We start from the raw sequence: 10,339 nt of genomic DNA, 5'->3' as shown, positions 1-10,339 counted from the left end.
AAGAACAGTCCCTTGCTCCCTTCTTCTCTCTTGTTCTTTCTTTTAAATAAAAATTCAGGAGATTTTCTTTATCTCTAATACCCTTCTAAAAGTGTAGAGTCTGGACATCTCTGAGTTCAAATCCTGACTCCACCATAATCCAATTTTGTAATGTTGGATAATTGTCTTTATGCCTCAGTTTTCTCATCTGTAAAATGGGGACAATTACAACACTTATTTCCATATTAGAAGGATGATATGTATAATATATGGAAAGAGCTTCTAACACGACTGATGCTACTTCCTACTGGACTTATCTGGAATCCATTCATTCTTCAGAGTTAAGTGAAGATCATTCAAAAATGTCTTTTTATGCATTTTTTTTTTAAACAAGAAGTTTATTTAAACAGCAAGATGCTTGACTTGAAGGGAAAACTATCCAGGATTCATTTCTTTTAGAGTAATTTATCCCTACTTAAAGATAGATTGCTCTACATGTAACAGCTACGTACAAAAAAAGTTATAAAATTGTCCTTGGTTTTACAATGATAACTGAAAAACATTAAAATTCTCCAATCAAACAAGGTATGCAAGGATTTTTATGTTGTTCTTTTTTTGTTAAACAGCAAGAGCAAAATAACTTACTGGAATATAAAGGTTAAGAGCTGAATGAGCATGCCACTAATGGAGAAAGGGGGTATTTTCACAGAACCAGTATTTTTCCCCATCCCATCTCCATTTGATGTCAATCAAAACATACCATTGGCCATTTAGTTAAAAAAAAAAAATGCAAATGCTTGTGCACATACATCAGTTACGTTATGTACAATAAAGGAATGGGGAAAGGGGAAATGAAAGAATCGAGAAAACTATACTGTAGTAGTCAGGATGTGGTGGAACCAAATTGCAGTTTGCTAATTGAGAATGTCTTCTTGGTCTGGAGGAACAGAGTTCCAAAGTAAAGTAGCAGGTTCCCTTTTTAGTAGACACCTCCTGTCTGCTGCTGGAACACGTCAATTGTATCTTCATCCTCCATTTCCAACTGTGCAGGTGTGTCTGTTTCATTGATTGGCTGCCCGTCAAATCGGAATCTGATCTGCCTCACTGACAAACCCCGCTGTTCGCAGTAGGCCTTCATCAGCTTGCTGAGCGGCGTGTGCCTCTTAATCTAGAACTGCCCCGTCCTGCCCCGCCACCTTCAAGTTAATGTGGTTGTTGTTCTCGGTCTTGACGCCTTCCTTGGGCTTTTTGTCGGCCACGGTGAGTGCCGGAGTCTCCTCAGCTGCCACTTCACAAAAGAGGTACCAGGTCCTCACCAAACGAGCACACGAGCAGCACCAGGAGCGGCAGAAGAAGTCTTTTTATGCTTTTTATACACCAGCCCACAATTTGTTTCATGTTCTCATTTAACTATAATTATTGGCAGAAGTTCTGAGGGTAGATAGGTTATAGTGTAGAATCGGGTGTGTTGGAGACAGTTCATAGAGGTCCTTGAGCTGAATATTAAAATTTCAGGAACTTTTTAATGACCTTATTGTCAAGCAATTATTATTTAAAAATTAAATTAGATAAATTTACAATTAAATGAATTATATAATTTACATCATTATCATTTATATCATTCATACCAAGCTAATGAATACTAAAGTCTCATTATTTCCTATTTGTCTTTTTACTATTTACAGTCGTCCGTGCCCTTGAGGTCATTCACATGAATTGTATCCGTATGTAGAGATGCTATGTGCTAGTATGCTAGTGCAAACCTTCTTCAGTAACTGATGCTGGTGGCTTGAAATCAGCATGGTGAAAATATTTACACCACAGAAATTGGCAAATCCTGCCCAATAGGACTTGACTATTGTTTTGGTGATTGTTTAGACTTAAGGAAATGATGGCGAAAATGTTAATAAATTAGATTAAATTTTAAAGTGCATTGTATCTATTACTATTACATTATGAATAGCACCAAACATGTGGACAGATTCTTTCAGTATTCACAAACTGTTATTCAATTCAGCAAAAAAGTTGTTCATGTCATTGCCAAACAAATGAAATTCACCCAATATCTTCATTGTTTCACTTTCATCTAACTTATTAATGCAAATGAGAATATAAACTAGCATTCATGTAGAAAATACACTCATTGTCAATTGTAACAATTTGGCTATAGATAAAAGAGTTAAGGAAGTATCAATGAAAGCATTCTATAAGAATCAATTGACAAGATGGAATTTATAAATAAGGAGTGTTGTATATTTTATTTATAAATTATAAGTTACAAATCTTTATAATAATAAAATTCATAATAAAAGTTATGTATGTAGATATTTATGAGTGCTTTTGTTCCTATAGATCCAGTTATTAATCACTTACCAGCCCACCACTGAGTATAGCAGAAAGTGTACAGGTCCTGGAATCTGACAGACCTGAGCTGGAATTTCAGCACATCTGTTTATAAGCTGTGTGACCTTGGGTGAGTTACTTAACCTTTCTGAGTCTCTTCAGTAACATGGATCTAAGAATGTAACAGAACCGCTGGGCTGCTCCGATTGAAACAGAACCCACGAGCTGTTTAGTTAGGGGCCCAATTGCCTGACGCCAGAATTATAACTCTCAATACCAGAGTTTGGTGAAAAGAAAAAGAATGTTTATTTGCACATAGTTCTGCCTCCCCCTCCCAGACCTGGCCAGTCTTAGGAAAGTCAGAAACACCCGTTTCCCTACTTCCTAGGCACAGTTCAGCTTTACCAGTAGCTGCCAATCACTCAAATCTGATTGGGGAGGTACTTTCTGTGCTGTGGTGCCCTCCAGCTCTCAATGCAGAACCGCCTTGATTCTCAGCCTCCTTGTAAACTGCCTTCTTCCTGCAAACTGCGTGGATCTCTCCTTCTCAAAACCGCATGGTGAGAGCTTCTTCTTTAAGCAGCCTGGAGACCCCTGCTCCTCCAAGCCACATGGAGGGAGCCCATGAGAGCCAGGGCCAGGGAGAGAGCGAGCCCCAGAGAGCCAGAGAAAGAGCTAAAATGTCCGCAGCTATTTATCTCTCCCTGACTGCGTCCTCTGACCCAGTGGGTGTTGCAAGAAGTTCTGACCATTCACAGAACCCTACGCAGGCTCTCTAGGCTTCTTCTGTACCATCCCAGAGTCCAAGATCCCTCCCATCTTCCTGAGCCTTTGAAGTAAAGCAGATCTTTGTGCAACAATGTTTCCAGCCACTAGCCCCAGGCATGCAAGGGCATCCTGAAAGCTGCTTCCTTTTCCCTATCTCCCAGCCGCAAATTCTAGGGTTTGTTTTTGGACTCCCCTGTTTCTGTAACAAAAATGCACTGTGCTAAGATCCGTAGAATAGTGTGGTCTAGAGGTTAAGAGCTCGTGTTCATAAACTGGGCTGCCTACACTTGAATCCAGGCTCCCCCTACTTACCAACTGGGTAACATTGGTCTAATTGCTGTTAGACACTGCATTAGTCAGGGTTCTACCAGAGAAACAGACCCATTTGGAGATTCTACATAAGGGAATTGGCTTACATGGTTGCTGGGGCTGGCAAGTCTGAAATCTGCAAGGCAGGCTGGAAACTCTCTGGCAGAAGTTGGTAGTATAGTTTCACAGGCAGAATTTCTTCTTCAGGGAAACCTCAACTTTGCTTTTCAGGCCTTTCAACTCATTGAATTGGGCCCACCCAGATTATGGAGGGGAATCTCCTTTACTTAAAGTCAATGGATTGTAGATGTTCATCACATCTATAAAACGCCTTCACAGCAACACCTAGATGAATGTGGACTTCAGTAACTGAGTACTACAGCCCGGCCAGGTTAACACATAATACTAACCATCAGGAATAATGAGCACGGGGTGCAGAGAACGAACAGTACCTGGGAAAGGCTCAAACACTGGCTGGCCAGAGTGAGTGCTCACCAAGTGTCAGTAACCACCAACCACTGTTGTTGCTGTGTCTAAAGTTTGCTTCCCAGGAATAGGGTAGCTATGACACAGGAAGGGTCAGGCCCACATGCCTGGGAAGATGTCCTCCTGGCTGTCACTGGCTATCTGTGTAGATGACTGCCTGAGGCCTTGCCTGGAGGAAGCTGGAAAAGAAAAGAGATGGGAAGGCACCCACAGCTCTGGACTCCACAGGGCACATTCATATGGAAACCAGCTATAACTGGGTGGTACCGCTTGGGGTCCCTTGCGGGGCGACTGGCTCAGCCACAAGAGCTCATGGCCAGAAGATGAAGTGGTTATGAGGCGACAGACAGGAGGCTTTGCAGGCGGGTGGACAGATGGGCGGAGGTGATGAATGTTTCATTAGCTACTGACAGAGGATTTATGTAACTTTCATTTGCTGCCTTAGCTGGTAGCTAGGTTTAAAATAAATTCCAAGCGATCAGGCTGAAATCTTCAAACCCACGTCCCCAGGCCCCAGGCAGAACAACTGTGTGATCAACAAAGTGTATCTCTGGCAGTCTCACCGCGAATGTCCTCCTTCCCTCCCTCAGAGTCCTCACCTCTGATAATTCAGGCACTTCCTTATATTCCTCAGGAGCCTCTGTCCCAGCAAACCCCAGTGTCTCAGGGTCTGCTCAGCTCTTCACACCATACCTGCGTGCTGCTGGAGAGCAGTAGTAGTTGCAGAAGGGCCACATACAGAACAGAACTGGCGGGTCATGACCTGCACCTGGGGGCCCAGGAAGGAAGCACAAAACAAGAAAAGGTGTCAAGACACTTAATAGTGGCATGTTCAGCACCAGGGTCCTCTGTGCAGGAAAAGACTCAGAGCACAAAGCATGCGTGCCTATGAGGGCAGGTCCCAGAGATGGAGGATTTCAGAGCTGGGACAAGCATAGAGGCTGTTTTGTCTCAGTCTTTTCATTTCAGAGATGGGGCACCAAGGCTGGGGAAGTGAAATGACTTGCCTTGCACACAGCGAGGAAGCCAGTGAGAAGCTGAGCCAACACCCAGTTTGCTGGGGTGTGGGCCCTGCCTGGCCACAGCCATCAAACTGGGCAGGGGCAGGGAACCACCAAGAATTCCAAGCAGGCCACCCGGAATCCTGGGCACCGCCCTCCCTGGCCAGCCCCATCTCAGCCCTGACCTGGTGGCCTTGGCAGCTTCCCTGCCAAACCCACTTTCCCACTTGGAGCTGAGCCGTCCAGGCCTCCAATCCCTCAGACACCACAAGCTGAGCCATGCAGGGTTTGGAGCCGAGCTCTGCTCCTCCAGGGCCAGAAGGCTGACCTGGGATAGCACTGCTGGGGACGGTCAGGCACACGCTGTCTTTGGCAGTCCCTGAGGCGCTGCCCGCTCCACCTCTGGCTGCTTCACCAGCTGTACTGCCTCTTTCACAGTCTCCTCTCCAACTAGACCTACCCCACCCCCACCAGGGCACACTGTTGCTTTAAATATACAGCCACTGCTTCTTGGTCCATAAAATATTCTTATGCTGTCCCCTCCAGCTTTCCTATTTTGGGTCACAATGTTTAATAGTGCCACCCCCACCATCCTAGCCCCCATCTGCAAGTCCCAATTGCACCTTGAATATTCATCGTAGATGCTCTTGGTGCACCATTTTAGTTTACACTCTGTTCTTCTAGACTGTGAGCTGTCCTGTGGGTTTGTTTCATTCACCATTTAATCCTCAGAATGTAGCCCAGTGTCTGGCACCAACTAGTGCTCCATGTAATGCTTAGTGAATGAGAGAACGGATGGATAGAGGAAAGGAGAATAGATGTTGGATGGATGGATGTTGGCTGACTGGCTAGCTGGATAAAAAAATAACAAAAAGAGAAGATAAATGGATGGATGTGAAATTGATAGTTGGGTGATAGCTGTCGGAAGGAGGAAGGCAGGAAGGGAAGAAGGAAGGAAGGAGGAAGGGAGGAAGGAGGGAAGGAAGGAAGGAAGAAAATCAGAATGGAAGGATGGCTAGGTAAGTGGATAAATGGATGGTTCACCTATCTGAGAAGACAGCCAAAGTGATCTCTTACATCTGTGAACTTCTATTTTCCCAGCACAGAGCCCTGCCCACTGAAGGTCCCAAATACAACTTCATCTTATTATGTTTCCAGAGAATTGATCCCTCTGTTCTTCGGGCGTTCCTAGGCCAGCTCTGAGAGAAGCAAGGCAAGAGTGATTGACGTGCTTGATGCGTGAGCAGAGTGAGACCTAGAGCTATTCAGGGATTAGTTCATGGGGACACCCAGCCAGTTAAAGCAGAGTGGAAGTCAGACTTATCACTTCTGAGCTGTGTGATGTAAAGAGCACAGGCCTGGGAGGCAGGAGAGCCCTGATCCAGCTCAGGGCTTAGTCAGCTCCCTCTAAGGAGTAGAACTAAAGTTGGTCCCACAGACCTGTCCCCACTCTGGCCCAGGCCCCCCATGGCACCCCAGAGACCAGGGGAACCCTACCTTTCCAAATAGGCCGTGTCCAACTGGGTCCTTCACTTCCTCCAGAAAGGAAGTGGTATTAAGAGAAAAATTAGGAGAGATTAGGCTTCACAGAAAGATCTCCTTCACCCATCCCTGCTGAACCAAGGCTGGCCTTGCAAGCCCAGGGCCACACTGAGGAGGCAGGGGGCAGACCATCGTGTTTCCTCCTCTGACCCCTAACCCCAGCTGGCAATGTCCAGGAGCACCCTGATGCTGGGAGGCAGCCTGAATGTGATCTTCTTGAGGAAAAGAATATGCACTCATTTTGAAATACCCATTAGGTGAGTAACAACAATTCCTTACATGTGAAAACTCCCACTATGTTTTTAAACGTCATAAAAATATTTTCAGATTTTTTTTAAATATTGCAAAAATAATACAAAGAACCTCCCAGTGTTAACATTTCACCACATTTGCTTATTTGCTTTATAATTTCTTTTCTAAATCTCTTTCTCTACATATATATGCATGTACACATGTGTGTGTGTATATATATAAAATGATTTTTGAAGCATTTGACAGTAAATTTAGAGGTCATCATCTGTAAATACTTTAGCATGTCTTTACTTAACAAGATATTCTCTTCGATAACCACAGTGCAGCCAACAAATCAGGAAACTAGCATTTCTACAGCAGCATCTAACCTAGAGGCTTTACTTGGGTCATCAATCATCTCACTAACATCCTTTTTCTGAGCTAGGGTCCAACCCAGGATCCCACATGCATTTGGTTGCTGAGTCTCTTTAGCCTCCTTTAATTGGGAACAGTTTCTTGGCCGTTCTTTGTTTTTCATGACCTTCACATTTTTGAAGCACATCGGCCAATTATTTTGCAGATGCCCCTTACTATGGGTTTGTCCGATGAGCTTTGTCTTGATTAGATTCAGGTTATGCAGTGCTGGCAGGCTGCCACTGGAGTGATGCTGTCCTTCCCAGCGGATCAGGTCAGGAAGGACAAGACGATGACGGGTCCCCTCCCCAGTGCTGCGGACCTTGATCACTGGTTAAGGTGGGGACTGCCAGGTTCCTTCACTGCAGTTACTATTCTTCCAACATTTTGAAACTATATAGTTTGTTTCTTGTGATACTTGTGCCCACCAATTTTAGCATCCACTCATGGCTTCCGCCTGAAACAGTTATTGCCATGGTGTTTGCCAAAAGGCGATTTTTCTAATTTCAACATTTCTTCTGTAAGTAAGCTCTTTCCCTTCTTATTCATTCATTCATCTATTTATATCAGTATAGACTCAGGGATTCTTCTTTTACTGTGGGTTATAATCTATAACTATAATTAATTAATTCAATCATTATAAGAATTTATTTTTAAATAAGTATAGATTCCCAGAAAGTTGCAAAGACAGAACAGAGGTGTTCCATGTACCCTTCAGCCAGCTTCTCTCCTTGGTTATGAGTATATCTTACATAACTATAGTGCAATGTCAAAGGAAGGAAAATGACATTGGTGCAATGTTTGTGTGTAGTTCTGTTATTTTGTCACATGTGTAAATTCGTATAACTACTGCAATCAAGATTCAGAGCTATTTCATCACCACAAAGATCTCTCTTACACTAGTTTTTTATAGTTACACCTCTCCTTCTTGCCCACCATCCCTAATCCCTGGCAACCACTAATTTGTTCTCTGTACTTTTGTCATTTTAAGAATGTTATATAAATAAAATAATACAGTATATGATCTATTGAGAAATTGGACTTTTTTTTTTTTTTTTTTGCTCAGCTTATGTCCTTGAGATTCATCCAAGTTGTATGTGTCTTAATATTTTGTTTATTTTTATTGCTAAATATTATTCCATTGTACGGATGTCCAAAGTTTGTTTAACCATTCACCTACTGAAGATATTTTGGTTGTTTCCAGTTTTTGGCTACTAAAAATAAGCTTCTAAGAATAGTCACATATAGGTTTTTGTGTGGATATGTCCTCATTTCTCTGGGCTAAGTACCCACAAGTGTGATTGCTGGGTCACAGCATTTTCCAGAGTGGCTGTACCATTTAATTCTCCCATCAGCAGTGTCTGAGTGATGCAGTCTTTCTGCATCCTCATCAGCATCTGCATTGTCAGTATTTTTATTTCAGTCATTCTGGTCAGTGTAGTGACAGCTCACTGTGGCTTTAATTTGTATTTCTTTCGTGGCTAATGATGTTGGACATCTTTTCGTGAGCTTCTCTGCTATCCATACAACTTTGTTGGTGAAATGTCCCTTCATGGTTTTTGCTCACTTTCTAATTGGATTGTTTTCTTTCTTATTGTTGAATTTGGGGAGTTGACTATATATTCCAGATACGAGTCCTCTGTCAGATGTCTGATTTGCAAATATTCCTTCTTCATAATTTACTCAAATGCTTAATTTGTCCTTAACAACTTTAAGAAAGAAAGTTTCCATTTACTCATCTGCCAGATTGTTTTCTAGACCCTGCTATGTGCTGAACACTCATCTAGGAGCTGGGAATCAATAAGACGGATTAGGCAGGGTACTTGCCCATGAGGGGCTCACAGTGCAGTGTGAGAGGCAGGGATGGAGTAGAGAAAAAAAGATTATTTCAACACAGCACAGTCAATGGCATAAAGGGGCACAGATAGGTGAGGACACACAGGGTGAGGAAGCTTGGCCAGGGAAGATGGGAAAGTCTGAAGGATGAGTCGGCTTCTGTGGGGCGGGCAAGGGAGGGACCACAGAGTTCTGAGCAGAAGCAAGAGTTCATGCAGATGTACTTGACTGATTCAAAGTTCATGGTAGCAGAGGGCTGTGGGGGGCGAGTGCTTTGGGGAATTCCTCCAAGTTGCATTAGCAACTTGGAAGTCATCCCTTGCTCATGTGACCAGGGACTTGCTACTTAACTTGTCTCAGGCACAGTTTTCTCATGGGTGAAATGGTCATAGTGGTGCTTACCCAGAGACCCTCGGGGGATTAGAAATGTGCATAAAGCATCTAGAGCAGTTCCAGGGAGGTAGCTTTAGGTGCTTAAGAAACATTAGCCTTGGAAGATTCATTTAAAGATTGGCCGGCCACAGGGAACCCCACCAAGCCCTGCCCCTTCCTAGAGGCCTGTCTGTACCATGGTTCGTCCCGTCTACATCAGATCTATCTCCCTGTGCCCAGCACCACACCCGTGTATCTCCCTGGGATCAGACTCACTGTTTTTGGCTCCTTCCCAATAGCCTTTAAACCTTTCTGGGCCACTGGACTGTCACTCTCCTTTCTTTCTCAGGCAACTTTCTTGAAAGAGTTATTTATTTTCACTGTTTCCACTTCCTCGCCTCCCTCTCACTCTTTCATTCAGTGTGGTCTGGCTCCCCACCGCCACCCCAGGGACTTCCCTCATTAAGGTCACCGTGGCCTCCGTGACATGACGTGATTCACTCCCTATCTCACCTGATCTCCCTGCAGCACTCGAGATGGTTGACCACTTCCCCCTTCTTGAGACACTTCTCTGGCTTGGTTCTCAAGGTCATGCCCTTGCAAGATGTTTCCTGCTGTCCCTGTGGGAGCCTCTTCTGAGCTCCTCATTGGGTTCCTCTTTCTGAACCCAGCTCTAACGTGAGGTGTTCCAGGGTTCACCCCTCAGCACTCTGTCCTCATTCACCGTGCTCACGCCCATCCTGCTGCACTGTCTGCTCCCCATGCAGGCCTCCCATTAGTTTCTTTAGTTTAAAGACTCTCGGGTCTTTCTCCTGCCAGCCTCGGGCCTCTCTCCTGTCCTACAGACCATTGGGCCCAACTGTCTATTGAATATCTATCTACACCTCACACTCGATGTGAGTAAGCTCAAGTTCACCCTCCTCCCTGGTATTTCGTCTTTCACTGAACAGCACCATGATCTTCCAATTGTCAAGAACAGGATGAAAAATCACAGGGAAAGGAATAGTTGGAGAGGTGAGTGATGAGCTTGGTGTCCACTTACACACCAGGGGAAATCA

General features: G+C 44.2%; 1 pseudogene; it reads right to left on the bottom strand.

Annotated features, from left to right (window-relative positions):
* Positions 1-824: 824 nt before the first annotated feature.
* Positions 825-9,874, bottom strand: LOC150015742 (small ubiquitin-related modifier 2 pseudogene; annotated as a pseudogene).
* Positions 9,875-10,339: the final 465 nt, after the last annotated feature.

The sequence above is a fragment of the Furipterus horrens genome, unplaced genomic scaffold (genome assembly GCF_987537825.1).
Source record: "Furipterus horrens unplaced genomic scaffold, mFurHor1.1.pri manual_scaffold_3, whole genome shotgun sequence".
In the NCBI taxonomy this organism is placed as follows: Eukaryota; Metazoa; Chordata; class Mammalia; order Chiroptera; family Furipteridae; genus Furipterus; species Furipterus horrens.
The sequence above is the reverse complement of the archived record's forward strand: the minus strand, read 5'-3'. Positions and strand labels throughout refer to the sequence as shown.